Source organism: Rhyacophila brunnea, unplaced genomic scaffold, assembly GCF_057557595.1.
Source record: "Rhyacophila brunnea isolate RB1 unplaced genomic scaffold, BYU_Rbru_1.0 scaffold_24, whole genome shotgun sequence".
In the NCBI taxonomy this organism is placed as follows: Eukaryota; Metazoa; Arthropoda; class Insecta; order Trichoptera; family Rhyacophilidae; genus Rhyacophila; species Rhyacophila brunnea.
In genome coordinates this window covers 1,432,958-1,447,729 of record NW_028232904.1, presented here as the reverse complement: position 1 = coordinate 1,447,729, position 14,772 = coordinate 1,432,958, and the positions used below count along the sequence as shown (strand labels likewise).

General features: G+C 40.2%; 1 protein-coding gene across 4 annotated transcripts in view; it reads left to right on the top strand.

Annotated features, from left to right (window-relative positions):
• The window catches only part of Membrin (golgi SNAP receptor complex member 2), a 30,940-nt gene extending 20,564 nt beyond the window's left edge, over nucleotides 1-10,376 (top strand). For 2 of the 4 annotated variants that reach the window (XR_015071261.1, XM_085951405.1), the window contains exon 5: nucleotides 9,703-10,376. The gene's annotated coding sequence lies outside the window, so the exon portion shown is untranslated. Of the gene's footprint in view, nucleotides 1-9,699 lie in introns of all 4 variants that reach the window. The other 2 variants (XR_015071260.1, XM_085951404.1) reach the window with 1 other exon arrangement.
• Nucleotides 10,377-14,772: the final 4,396 nt, after the last annotated feature.

Here is a 14,772-nt window from a genome sequence, read left to right as displayed (position 1 = left end):
ACTACTGGCTATTTGAGAGTAATGTACTTACCACCAGTGCCTGGTTTGTACCTACCATTGACCCCGAACTGAATGGAATCGAATGACACATAGTTTATAACAAAACGGTTTATTTTTCGAATACCTATTAGGCTATTACAATTCGTAAAATATTAAATTTCAAACACTTTTTGCACTTCTAAATGCTTTATAGTCACCACAATTTTATTTTCAAGTTCATTTGTTTTTTTTTTTATTATATTACTTCAATAACCTGTGGGTCTATTCTATACTTATCGAACACTAAAGTGATAAATAGTATCAAACTTAGGGTAGGTTTGTATCAAAATATTAGCACTTATTGTAACAATTACACGAAGTTGGTTTTTATTGTTGCAATAAGTGCGATATTTCAACAGCAGCAAGATAGGTGCTGTTAAAATATAGCACTTATTGCAACAATAAAAACCAACTTCGTGTAATTGTTACAATAAGTGCTAACATTTTGATACAAACCTACCCTAAGTATGATAATATTTATTACTTTATCACTTTAGCGGTTGATAAGTATAGAATAGACCCACTGGTACTAGAATAGGTAATCTCTTATTTTATTATAATGACATGATAGTAAGTAACTCGAGTTATTTTCGACTATAAATATAAGAAGAATTCTCCATAAAAAAAAATAGTAGTCATGAATCAAACCCTTTTGAATAGTGTTACGAAAAAAATAATTCTCAAGTGTCTGTCTCACACCAGCAGACGATGATTTGCCGCGCAGTGTATAAAAATTCAGTAGCGCGGGACCTGGTGTAGCGTAATACGACAATTTCCGCATTTATGCGGGAACGGGCATCTGATTGTTCGTGTCTTTTCTTTATAAATGGCTGATAACTAGGGTAAATAAATAATTTTTGTCTGTTTCACCTAATTCTATAACCAGAAAATAGTATTTAAAAATGTTAATCAATGATAAACAAAGAGACATATTGAATCGCGGACTCCTAGGTATATTTAAATGACACCTTGTTCAAATTATTTTCCGAAACTATTTACTCGCGGATAATATAATAGCAGATAGGCGAATGAATGCAATCTCCAAAAGCATTCCTTTTGTAAAAATATTTTGTAAATTCACTTTGATCAATGTAAATTTCGAATATTCTATTTAACAGTTTACGCACCAAATAGTTTTTCAATCATTAAAAAACAATATAACTTATTATATCGCAAACTCATATCGTTACAAACACGTCAGTCAAATGTCTTCGACGCACATGCACTAAGAAGCGATAAGACACTATATACGCGGCAAATTTGAATTGGCCCGATGACTGATATTTTTTTATTCAAGACACGCTCCCGAAAAATATTTATTTAAATTAGATAGAACAAAAGTTTAGGCTATCCATTGACAGATGTCAAGAGAAGGATGATTTCTGAATAAATTAAATCAATGTTCGAATTATTCGCGCCTGGCCGAAAGGAGTACTAGGCAAACGAAAATCGAAATGACTTTAGTCAGCTGACGCGCGGATGACTCGCGCGTATAGGCTGACTAAAGTCAGTTGCCGCGTTAGAAAGGTTAACATCTACATTTTGGTAGCGCACCTTGACAACTGTCTTTTCCGTTTCGTTATTGTCTATGCTCTAAAAATGAGTACAGACAATAACATGTCAGTTGTAGAGTTTGGTAAAACCTCTAAAAAACCACGTTGATTCGAAATCGACAAGATAGGAAATCGAATTACAATTCGAATTATGACATACAAAATGTATGGCAAAAAAATAGTACAACTTGAAAAGACTAGGCTGGAGCGACTGATCTCTTTCAGCTGGAAAGCGGCCATGCGTGTCTGCCGTTGGAACTTATGGTGGGGTGCAGGAACATCTCTGTAGTTTGCTGGGTGAGGACCTGTGCGGTTGGCACATGTTGCTAGGCCCATGTCTTGTACTTGTATTGCTAGCAAAAGTGTCCAAATCCTTGGCACCGATGGCTTTGCCCTGGTGCCGGTTTGCTTCATAATGACTCGCTTTTCATTCTGAGATATAGCTGAGTCTCTAAGTGGAAGGTTTGTTGTTCTTTCTCAGTTATTTCAATGTCAACCAGTACTCTCAGGAGTGGTTCTCGGTTTTGTCCCTTTTTCATCTGTTTTACCGATTTAATGGGGAAGCTTAGTTCTTCTTGTTCAGTTTGTATTTCATTATCTGTAAAGTCGACAGCGACGCCATGTATGACTGCCTTGGATGCCTTTAACTCTTCGGTTTGGTATGAGTGAAAAGGTATTTGATGTCTGTCAAGGAACTGGACGGCTATTTAATTGAGAGGCTAATTTTGAACTGCTTGATTTAAAGGTTTGATATTGACTGAATATTATATGATGTTCGCATGACCAGTACTTAATTATCGTCTGAGATCGTTAGGTTACATTTTCTGTTAAGATATCTATCAGTAGGACATGAAAATACATTTTTTGAAATAAATCGTAGGCGTCTGAGATCGTTGGTTATATTTTCTGTTGATGTTCTACAAGATATCTATCAGTTGGGTTAGTAGCACATGAAAATGCATATTTTAAAATAAATTGTAAACGTTGTGGACCGTTCGCGTTTGAATTTACTGTATAGTCCCCGGGCGACTGCAAAAAAGGTTGTGCGCTAACATGGCATAACAGGCATATATCATTGACTATGCCAAAAATTGAAGTGTAAAGTTTAAAAATAACCTAGAGAAACCGGTGTAAATAGAATATAAAAATTAATCATACTACAGCATCATTTGACTGTTGCAAATGCTGAATAGGGGTCCTTCGCCGCTGCACCCGTAATCCAGCTCGTGATGATGATTGATTCACAGGCGGGGGGGGGAAGACTGAGACACAGGTTGCGGTGGAGGCGGAGCCGACGAAGGGGCTGAAGGTACAGGTGATTACAGCAAGAGAGCTGGGAATGGATGTGTAGGTTGTGATCTGGATGATCTATGTGGTGTTGGTGACTCTAATGAAACTGTTTAAGATATAGTGTGATTGAGATGTGACTTTTTTTCTTGCACTATTTGTTATGGACAATCCGTCTGCGTCCAGGTTGTTGTCCATTCAATGTGGCAATCATCAGCCGCAGAGGTTCTTAATAACCTTCATACGTGTAGGCGGTCCACCTCCAGTCCTCATAATACTGGCTCTTTCGGCTGTATCCACATTCCTTGTGTTGTACCGCATCTGGTTCCAGAATTTTTTCAGCGCATCATTTTCGCAAGCAAAAGTTCTTTTCTTGTCCTTGTTTTTGAAAGTTTTATAATTTTTACCTGGCTGCGGTGGAGGCGGAGGGGCTGGAGGTGGACGCGACTGCATCGGTGGAGATGGACGTACAGTTCAATACGGCAAGAGAGCTGGGAATGGATGTGCAGGTTGTGATCTGGATGATGTATGTGGTGTTGGTGACTCTAATGAAACTGTTTAAGATGTAGTGTGGTTGAGATGTGACAATATTCTTGCCCTATTTGTCATTGACAGTCCGTCTGCGTCCAGGTTGTCTATTCAATGTGGCGATCGTCAGCCACAGAGGTTCTTAATAACCTTCATACGTGTAGGCGGTCCACCTCCAGTCCTCATAAGACTGGCTCTTTCGGCTGTATCCGCCTTCCTTGTGTTGTACCGCATCTGGTTCCAGAATTTTTTCAGCGCATCATTTTCGCAAGCAAAAGTTTTTTTCTTGCCCTTGTTTTTGAAAGTTTTATAATTTTTACCTGGCTGCGGTGGAGGCGGAGGGGCTGGAGGTGGACGCGACTGCATCGGTGGAGATGGACGTACAGTTCAATACGGCAAGAGAGCTGGGAATGGATGTGCAGGTTGTGATCTGGATGATGTATGTGGTGTTGGTGACTCTAATGAAACTGTTTAAGATGTAGTGTGGTTGAGATGTGACAATATTCTTGCCCTATTTGTCATTGACAGTCCGTCTGCGTCCAGGTTGTCTATTCAATGTGGCGATCGTCAGCCACAGAGGTTCTTAATAACCTTCATACGTGTAGGCGGTCCACCTCCAGTCCTCATAATACTGGCTCTTTCGGCTGTATCCACATTCCTTGTGTTGTACCGCATCTGGTTCCAGAATTTTTTCAGCGCATCATTTTCGCAAGCAAAAGTTCCTTTCTTGTCCTTGTTTTTGAAAGTTTTATAATTTTTACCTGGCTGCGGTGGAGGCGGAGGGGCTGGAGGTGGACGCGACTGCATCGGTGGAGATGGACGTACAGTTCAATACGGCAAGAGAGCTGGGAATGGGTGTGCAGGTTGTGATCTGGATGATGTATGTGGTGTTGGTGACTCTAATGAAACTGTTTAAGATGTAGTGTGGTTGAGATGTGACAATATTCTTGCCCTATTTGTCATTGACAGTCCGTCTGCGTCCAGGTTGTCTATTCAATGTGGCGATCGTCAGCCACAGAGGTTCTTAATAACCTTCATACGTGTAGGCGGTCCACCTCCAGTCCTCATAAGACTGGCTCTTTCGGCTGTATCCGCCTTCCTTGTGTTGTACCGCATCTGGTTCCAGAATTTTTTCAGCGCATCATTTTCGCAAGCAAAAGTTTTTTTCTTGCCCTTGTTTTTGAAAGTTTTATAATTTTTACCTGGCTGCGGTGGAGGCGGAGGGGCTGGAGGTGGACGCGACTGCATCGGTGGAGATGGACGTACAGTTCAATACGGCAAGAGAGCTGGGAATGGATGTGCAGGTTGTGATCTGGATGATGTATGTGGTGTTGGTGACTCTAATGAAACTGTTTAAGATGTAGTGTGGTTGAGATGTGACAATATTCTTGCCCTATTTGTCATTGACAGTCCGTCTGCGTCCAGGTTGTCTATTCAATGTGGCGATCGTCAGCCACAGAGGTTCTTAATAACCTTCATACGTGTAGGCGGTCCACCTCCAGTCCTCATAATACTGGCTCTTTCGGCTGTATCCACATTCCTTGTGTTGTACTGCATCTGGTTCCAGAATTTTTTCAGCGCATCGTGAGTTCGCTGAAATTAATGTGTTCGTTGCTTGGTTAATCTTGAAATGCTCAGTAAAGAAAAGGGTAAAGATATCCAATAGTTTTTATGGTTGTGGTCTTTAGAGGCAGAAACAAAGCAAAACCTAACAACACTAGATATTATAGGTACAAATAATAGCAGTAGGTTTTTTTTATTATACATGCGGCACGTTTTGTTTCGTTTGATTCACCGTCAGTTAACCTGAATTACTTGTCCAAATGTGAGATGTGCGGCGCTGTGTCCTGTGCTTTGACATTTTGCCGTATTCATTGAGAATCGAATTGGTGCCAATTTTTTTGCCCAATTCTTTTGATCATTCCCCATTAATATTTCTAGTTGGGGTTTTAAATCTCGGTTTTTCCATTCTGTGGTTGTGAGTAAGCGGCTAGCGTACTTTACTGTTCGCTTTTCTTCTCCCTCACCCTAGAGTAAAGCAGTCTCTAACGCATTGGCAGCAGCTACTCCGATGTTTGCTGTAGCTTGATGAGGTTTTAAATCTCGGTTTTTCTTATCTGTGAGTGTGAGTATGCGGCTAGCATACTTTACTGGTCGCTTTTCTTCTCCTTCCCCCTGGAGTAGCATTTCCTAACGCATTGGCAGCAGCCACTCCGATGTTCGCTGTTACTTGTTCAGGTGTTCCTGGCATCGGGATTTGTTTTTTCCATTAGTTAATATTATTATATAGTATTAGCAGTTATTCGGATATTAGCTGTTCTCTGTTGAGGTGTGGCGGGTATCGAACTTACGAGAATGTCCGGTCCGTACGTGATGTTTTTTTTATGGGTAAAAGCAATTTCTTCACTCAATCTGTACTGGATTACCCGGTTTCTGTAAAAATTACAGATTAGATAAGAAAGAGGTTGAACATAGTTATTGCCCTCCCAATTGGCATTTACCAATGGCGTCTTAGCTCTGCACCTTCGGAGAACAAACAACTGATGTACGCAATTCCAAATATAATTATCAGAGAACTATAAGAGATTGATGAACTAACCTTTTCACTGATTTCACTTTTTACTGAATTCTTTAAACACTCATATTTTCTAGAAGTGCCCTCTTTGAAGATTTGTGATTTTTTCGCCCACATTTTCTTCCCCGCTTTAATTATTTTTATGTATATTTGGTCATCTCCACTGTTTGATGTGCCTGAAAATATAGGAATTTTACTTTATCGCTGTGTCAAAAAGCGATGAGTGAAATAGAGAGTGTTTGACAGCCCCGCGCTAAAATCGTTTACCGAATTCAGGCGAGGTCGTTAAGATGGAAACGGGGATTTGAGGCTTGTGTCTGTGAATCTGTTGCTTTAGGGTGTGCAGGTGATCATCCCACAGCACCCGACTTAATAGGTGAGGCTGCCACCTTGGGGCTCGTGAACATGCTCTGGTTTTTCTGTTGGGTGTTTTCCTACCCGTAGCTGAAAGCTGATGTACCTATGCTTAATCGACACATATTATAAGACGAAAAATTTAATCGACTCCTATTGGCTGTTCAACTGGCCTTATGAACTTTGGGAGTTGGAAACTCACACAGCTATGGACTTATTACTGTTTGAATCCCATCGTGAATTACTGCAGTCTTACAGTAGTTGGGAACTCGACAAGAATATTTCCATGTAGGAAAATGTTTGTAAAAAAAGATGGCATTATTATGTATTTCATTTAACGGATATCGAGTCTTGTGTTTCAACTTTTGTGTAGAATTTTAACAAAAATATACTAAACCATTTTTTTGGAGTAAGTCTATCAAACTAATGTATGTAGAGGTAGTGATGTCCCGAAACAAAACAACGTATTTTTTATTAGTTAACGTATCTTAAGTTGACGGAAATCCGATGCGACTAACGAGTTTACCCTTTGAAGGATAAGAAGGGTCAAAAATAAAAGCTTAATTGAACATAGTCTTATTGTTTGAAAATAATAAAAATGTTCAAATATGAATGCTTCATAGTTAGGTACATATATTGTTATCAAAGAATGTTTAACAAAAATAAGAAGGTACAATAAAATGCTTAAATTAACATAGTCATATTGTTTTTAAAAAAAAAATGATATAATTTACACCACTCCACCAGCACTAGTCTGTTTCACAATATGTGTGTGCGGTTAACAGATCATCTTGCATGCAATAATAATATGGCAACGGAGATGGTGTTTAGGCATTTGACGGAGAAAACAAAGTTCGGGGAGTACAAATATCGTCTATCAACATTAATACTTTGCTCTTGAACAACTTCATCTCAGAATCATTCATTTCCTCGACTTCAGGCAACAAGCTCAAAAGAAACATTTTTTTACTATTTGTTTCTTGTCCAGCATCGGAAGTCGTGGCTTTGGAGGTCTTGGCATTTAAATATTTTATGAAGCTGTCGTCGACAACACTCAGCTGTCTTCGTTTGCGAGCAAAGGTATTAGTGCTTGGAGTTTCAGACTGCTCGTGCGACTGTTGAGAAAGAAGTTGTGTCTCATCTTCATGTAGAACGGATGTTTCTTCACTTAATACTTTTGCTAAATTTCCATGGGTTGTTGCCGTCACTGTTTTTATGAATGGGAGAGTGAATTGCATTGCATTTGATAAATAATAGTCTATTTTTTGTTTTGACCCCGATCCATTTGCGGCAGGTTTCATATGACGGGACGAAGACCGCACGGAGGTTTTTCCATTTTTCCTTAGATTCAGTTGGATAATGGGAAAAACTTGTTTTGTCAACATTATATATCCTTTGTGCATCTTTAAAACGGGGCCTCCGATAGCGAATTCGTTCAGGGTAGCAAGTACCATAATTCGATTATTTATTATTAATTTGAGATGTAGTGTGGTTGAGAGGTGACCGTTCTCTTGCCTTATTCGCCATGTACGATCCGTCTGCGTTCAGGATGTTGTCCCATTCAACGTGGCTATCGTCAGCTTTTACAGTTCTTAACAACCTTCATATGTATAGGCGGTCCACCTCCAGTCCTCATAAGACTGGCTCTTTCGGCTGTATCCGCTTTCCTTGTCTTGTACCGCATCTGGTTCCAGAATTTTTTTCAGCGGATCGTGAGTTCGCTGAAATTAATTTGTTCGTTGCTTGGTTAATCTTGAAGTGCTCAGTGAAGAAAAGGGTAAAGATATCCAATAGTTTTTGTGGTTGTGGTCTTTAGAGGCAGAAACAAAGCAAAACCTAACGACACTAGATATTATAGGTACAAATAATAGCAGTAGGTTTCGTATTATACTTCTGTGTATAGTGTATACCTTGAACGACACTATATGCATTGCCGAGTACCTTTACGTGATAATGAAAAGCCATGTATCTACCTGTATTAGATATAAATTGGTAATAGGATTGATATGCTTTGTAATATTTAATTACTATAATAAAATAACTTACTAGTGTTACATCAGGCGTGGAATTAAAAGACGCCGCAATTTGATCCCGTGCGGCACTTTTGTTTTGTTTGATTCTCCGTCAGTTATCCTGCAATTTATAATATTTTTCTCCCGTTCCACACAAACAATCAGGGCAGATTTCTCCAGCCCTGTAAAATTTTTGGCACGTATTCGCAACTCGTTCATTTTAATTATTTTATTTTTTAAGCCAGTCCTCAGAAATAATAAGATGCCAAAGACAGAGTGACAGCCATAGTGTGTGGCCTCAGTGACAGCATTTTGCACAGCGCAGCGTGCAGTGTGGAGGACAAATATGTGTTACGCAATGCAGGTGGCCTTACTAGCTATGAAAAACAGCAGGGGTGTTTTTGACAGCGCGCTCATGACAAACCAGTTTGAAATTTAACATCGTTTAGTTCGGCGGGCAAATTATTTTTGCAATGTCGTTTGAAGAAATTATTTCTGACATACAATCTATGCCTGAAATATGGCTGTGTTCTCATCCTCTTTATAAGAATAGAGTAATAAAGGCTAAACGGTGGAGGGAATTAGCAGTAATAGTCGGAATTGAAGGTAAATATTTTTTTTATTTAGTATAAAGTTCGTTGTATTATTTCATTACAAATTTATTCCTGTGTTATTCTGTTTTCCCAAAAATAGTTTGAAAATTGGCGTCTTGCATCTCGCGCTGCGACGGAGGTACTGTGGTTTCGTCTATTACCTAACAATTGATTCGTGGTTGATGCTGTAGCAATATTATTTGTAACGTTATTATTATCAAAATGGCCTTCGAGATCTCTTATTACATTGTGTAAAATGCATGTAGCTTTTATTATTATGCAAGCATTTTCCACGTTCGTTTCTATTGCTTTACCTAATATACGCCACTTTGCATATAAATTCCAAAAACACATTCAATATATTTCCGTGCGCGAGAGAGACGCTTATTAAAATTTTCACTTTGGCTATTCAAATTTCTTGCTGGAAAAGGCCGCATTATATTTATTTTCAAGGGATATGCTTCATCAGCAATCAAAACATATGGCAAACGCAGTGTTGTTTCCGGTATAATATCAGGCGGTGGTATATCGAGTCCTCCATTCTCCATGAAAGCATTAAAAGTTGAAAAGTGAAATGTTCCTCCATCACTTTGTTTTCCACCAACTAATTCTGACCATATGACTGAACAAGTTACGTATACAATATTTGCCACTGTTGTTTTTCCCATACGAAAACTGAAATTTGCCCTAAAAGAGACTCCAGTAGCGAGGTATCTGCAACGAAAATGTCAAGTACCTATATGTTATTTTTATTTCAGTAGAAACTGTAAAAAAACGGTGGAAGCACTTTAAAAGACCAGTATCGCAGAGAGCTAAAAAAAATGCCTACATCCATATCTGGAGCAGAAGCAAATGATTGGGTGTCTTCGTGGCAATATTTCGATTTGATGAGATTCGTCAAGGATGAAATAATCCCTGTGCCGACAACTGGTAATTTAAATGATAGCCGAATTGCCGATGGCCAAGAAAGCAGTAATTCGCAAGATCCTGAAGGTTTGCCGTTAATAGACACAGAAACGTTGACGTCCGTGAGCTCTCCAGCATCTCAACTATCGACGACTTCCTCAACCTGTAAGAGAAAACGCAACCCTAACTTAAGGGAAGATTTGCTGGAGATAGAAAAAAAAAACTTGCGATGATTGAAAAATGTTTCATTGAGAGTCAAGATGCCGAAAACTTACGAAAAGATGAGGATTATTTATTTTTAATGAGCCGACAATGAAGAAGTTGACAAATTCAAAAATTGTGTTTCCGCGGTAAAATAAATGACTGGCTGTTGGAAGCTGTCACTCAGAATGAGTATGGGTATTATGAAAATCGTGGTTATATTGCGCAACAGCAACAAGGTGCACGATCCAATAATGATACACCAAACTTTAGATTGTCATAATCTTGTATATTGCCTATTCAAATTAAAAAAAATATAGTACATAAAGTTTTGTTTTCATTTACCTTAACGTCACTATTAACTTCTCTGCAGGTGTTATGCAATTTGATATATGAAAGTTTGTATTTTTTACTTTTAAACGTGGTTCAATTTTTTCTAATATATAGTCAAATGTTGATATGGACATCCTTGTATATTCATGAAATTTTAAATAGGCGACCGGCGATAGGGACAATGGACGACACTGGGGAAAATAATTTTGATTTTTTGACACTTCTAGGAGCATGGAGCCATTTTTGCTATGTGTTGGGGTCTACTCCATGATTTAGCTGTGATTTTTCTAGGTTTTTAAAATGACAGAACATTTCTCTCCAAGAAATCCTTTGGTTTTTTTTTTAAAGCACGGTGCTCATTTCTTCAATCTGTACTGGATTACCCGGTTTGTAAAACTATGCCAAAAATAGGCCAAACATCGCCTTATATAGTCAAATAGGGACAATGGACGACACTGGGGAAAATAATTTTGATTTTTTGACACTTCTAGGAGCATGGAGCCATTTTTGCTATGTGTTGGGGTCTACTCCATGATCTAGCTGTGATTTTTCTAGATTTTGAATATGACGGAACATTTCTCTCCAAGAAATCCTTTCGTTTTTTTTTGTAGAGCACGGTGCTCATTTCTTCAATCTGTACTGGATTACCCGGTTTGTAAAAATATGCCAAAAATAGGCCAAATATCGCCTTATATAGTCAAATAGGGACAATGGACGACACTGGGGAAAATAATTTTGATTTTTTGACACTTCTAGGAGCATGGAGCCATTTTTGCTATGTGTTGGGGTCTACTCCATGATCTAGCTGTGATTTTTCTAGGTTTTGAATATGACGGAACATTTCTCTCCAAGAAATCCTTTCGTTTTTTTTTGTAGAGCACGGTGTTCGTTTCTTCAATCTGTACTGGATCACCCGGTTTCTGTAAAAATAATAGATTAGATAAGAGGTTGAATATAGTTATTGCCCTCCCAATTGGCATTTACTAATGGCAAGTCTTCAAGAATTACTGGGAGGTGTTCATCCCATCTACGCTGCTGATTGGGCTTGACACGGAGCTAAATTTCCATGGGTTGTGGCTGTCACTGTTTTTATGAATGGGAGAGTGAATTGCATTGCATTTGATAAATAATAGTCTTTTTTTTGTTTTGACCCCGATCCATTTGCGGCAGGTTTATATGACGGACGAAGACCGCACGGAGGTTTTTCCATTTTTCCTTAGATTCAGTTGGATAATGGGAAAAACTTGTTTTGTCAACATTATATTATATCCTTTGTGCGTCTTTAAAAACGGGGCCTCCGATAGCGAATTCATTCAGGGTAGCGAGTACCATAATTCGATTATTTATTATTAATTTGAGATGTAGTGTGGTTGAGAGGTGACCGTTCTCTTGCCCTATTCGCCATGTACGATCCGTCTGCGTCCAAGTTGTTGTCCCTTTCAATGCGGCGATCATCAGCCACAGAGGTTCTTAGCAACCTTCATACGTATAGGCGGTCCACCTCCAGTCCTCATAAGACTGGCACTTTCGGCTGTATCCACCCTCCTTGTGTTGTACCGCATCTGGTTCCAGAATATTTTTAGCGCATCGTGAGTTCGCTGAAATTAATTTGTTCGTTGCTTGGTTAATCTTGAAATGCTCACTAAAGAAAAGGATAAAGATATTCAATAGTTTTTGTGGTTGTGGTCTTTAGAGGAAGACAAAGCAAAACCTAACAACACTGTAGATATTATAGGTACAAATAATAGCAGTAGGTTTTTTATTAAATGTCAGACACATTTTGTTTCGTTTGATTCACGCTGGTGACGGCGGAGTCGATGTCCGGGGCGTCGTTTGGCTGTGAAGCATTTGTGCCGGAGACGAGTGCTTCGCTGTTTTGCTCGTTGTCGGGGACGCCAGGGTTCGGTTCGTCGTGAGGCCTGTGGGAAAGCGCGTGGATGGCACTTCCGAATCTGATCGACGTGGACTTTGCATGGGCGTCTATGTCGATCAATCCAGTAGGAGCTCCTTCTAGCCCTTGCCAGTACGTCGTGCGGGCCTGACCATCGCGGCTGTAGGCCTCCACAAATTCCGGCGCACGTAAGGATGTGTTTCTTGATGTAAACCTTCTTGCCGGTTTCGTATGCTGGAGGGCCTACGCCGGGTTGGCGTCGGTGTCTCTGGAAGTAGGCTTGCTGACGTCCCATGACTGCAGCGTCGAGGGCGTCACGGTCGTAGTTTTGTGGTCTGGGGGTGTCGATAAATACAGGGTGAAGGTAATCTGGGCGTGCTATCTCCTGGCAGAGAACCACTTTCCCCGGTGAGAATCTGGTGGTGGCATTACGGCGGCAACGATTGGGCTGATTGGGCTTGACACGGATCCGCAGTCCCTTCTTGATTTCCTGGTTGTGACGCTCCGTTGGGTTAGCTCGTGGGGTATATATTGGTGTAGTCCAATGCGTGGTACCCCACGAGTCGAGTGCCGATAACCATTGCGGACGAGTGAACTCCGTTATCAGTTAGGATGGCGCGAGGATATTTGAACCGAGTGAGTACTTGCTCCTGCAAGACTGGTATTATTTTGGCGGTCGTGACGGCTGACAATGACGCAGTCCCTTCATGATTTCCTGGTTGCGACGCTCCAACGTAAGGCACCCAGCATGCCGGCTGCCCATGGAGGGCTGTGACAGACGTGCAATGTGCGCGGCTGTGTTAGGGTCGGCTTGTTGTCGGGCGATTATTGTTGTGGCGAGGTTAGTCAACTCAATCAAGTAGGCGGCTCGTGTATTGTTGGTTTTCGGGACTCCCAACCTTTCTCCTTCTTCCTCGATATCCGGTGATGTCGGGGCGTCATCTTGCGGGTTTCGGGAGAGGAGGTCGACTAGGTGGTTTTCCTTTCCTGGGCAGTGTTCCGTACTGATGGAGAATTCACTCAGGAGGATCGCCCTCCTAGCGAGCTAGCCCTTCTGATTCTTTGTCGTGTTTAACCAAGTGAGCGCCTGTTTTGTCAACATTATACATCCTTTGTGGACAATCTTTTTACTTCATGTTTATAATTGTACTGTTTAATAAGTCATAGTACCGATTGACTACAAAAGGATCGAAAACTTTTCTGCGAGCATATTCTACGGCTTGCAGTTTTTTAATTAATAACTTATTTCTTTTAATAAAACCTATAAACCAATCGTGTCCGGGTACTTCGTTTTTGAACAGTGTGTTAATATTATTTTCTTTAATATACTGTCCAATTAATTCAAGGACTTGTGAAACCGAGACCATGCTTATCCAACGTATGCAAATTTTCTGCCAAAGAAGTTTCAATCTCTTTGCGTAATAACTCGTCGATAGATTGTTTTTTACACATTCAACTGCTTCTTGATTGTTGGATCATGGTGTACTTAACAGACTTCGAAACTATAAGATATCGATCAGTTGGATTAGTAGCAGTAGCACATGAAAATGCGTATTTTGAAATAAAAAGGTTTTTCGCGACGATCAATTTCTCAGTTATGGTACAAACACACATGTCCGGTCCGAAACTACACTAGATTTGACAGCTTTGAACGATGTCTGGTAATTCGATGAAGATTTGAAATAGATACTTCGAAGAACTTACTTATTATTGGCAATGTAAGACATTGGTTGGAAAAAGGTGAGCTGTAGTGAATTCGATTGGCAGGTGATTTCCACCGGGGAAACGGCACGGTTGGTGAAACCATAAGCAATGTGTGTGCATTCGGTTTGACTGTCAGGATCACACTGAGGTGTTTGCATACCAGCATCCCGTAGCTCTGCCGTATACACTATATTATTATAAAACAATAATAAATACTATACTATAGTATTTAGCATCTTGAAAAATGGTGCCTCTGATGGCGAATTCTTCGAGCCGCTCACCATTGTTGAGGTCACCGAGGCCATGTTGTCCTATCACCGCGGGGCCGAGTACTGTGTACGCTCCTACTCTCGTATTAAAATCCCCCATTACAACCACACGGTGTCTTCGGGAAATAATGGAGACTGCTGCATGGAGGGAATGGTAAAAGTGTCCTTGATCTGCGTGTCTGCATTCTCAGTCTTTCTCCTAAATCAATCTATTTAGTTTTTGATGACGTTTGTTCAAAATACACGATGGTACAACTGCCGCAGCACAACGTTCCTCCATGATCAAGTATTTTGTACTATTTGCACGTCATACGATTGCTGGACTCCTGCATCATATATTGTGTTTTAGCAGAGAGCAAACGTTGTTCAGAGTAATGTGCTGTGTCAGTTGTGGTGGTTGGGCTTAATTATATTCTTGCGTTTGTTATTCTGAGTAGGCTTCCAATATCTTCAGCTTAATCAGAACTATGCGTAGCTTCAAGAGAACTAATTGTTCTTTCTGTTAGTTGCGAAGGAGCCAAGGCTTC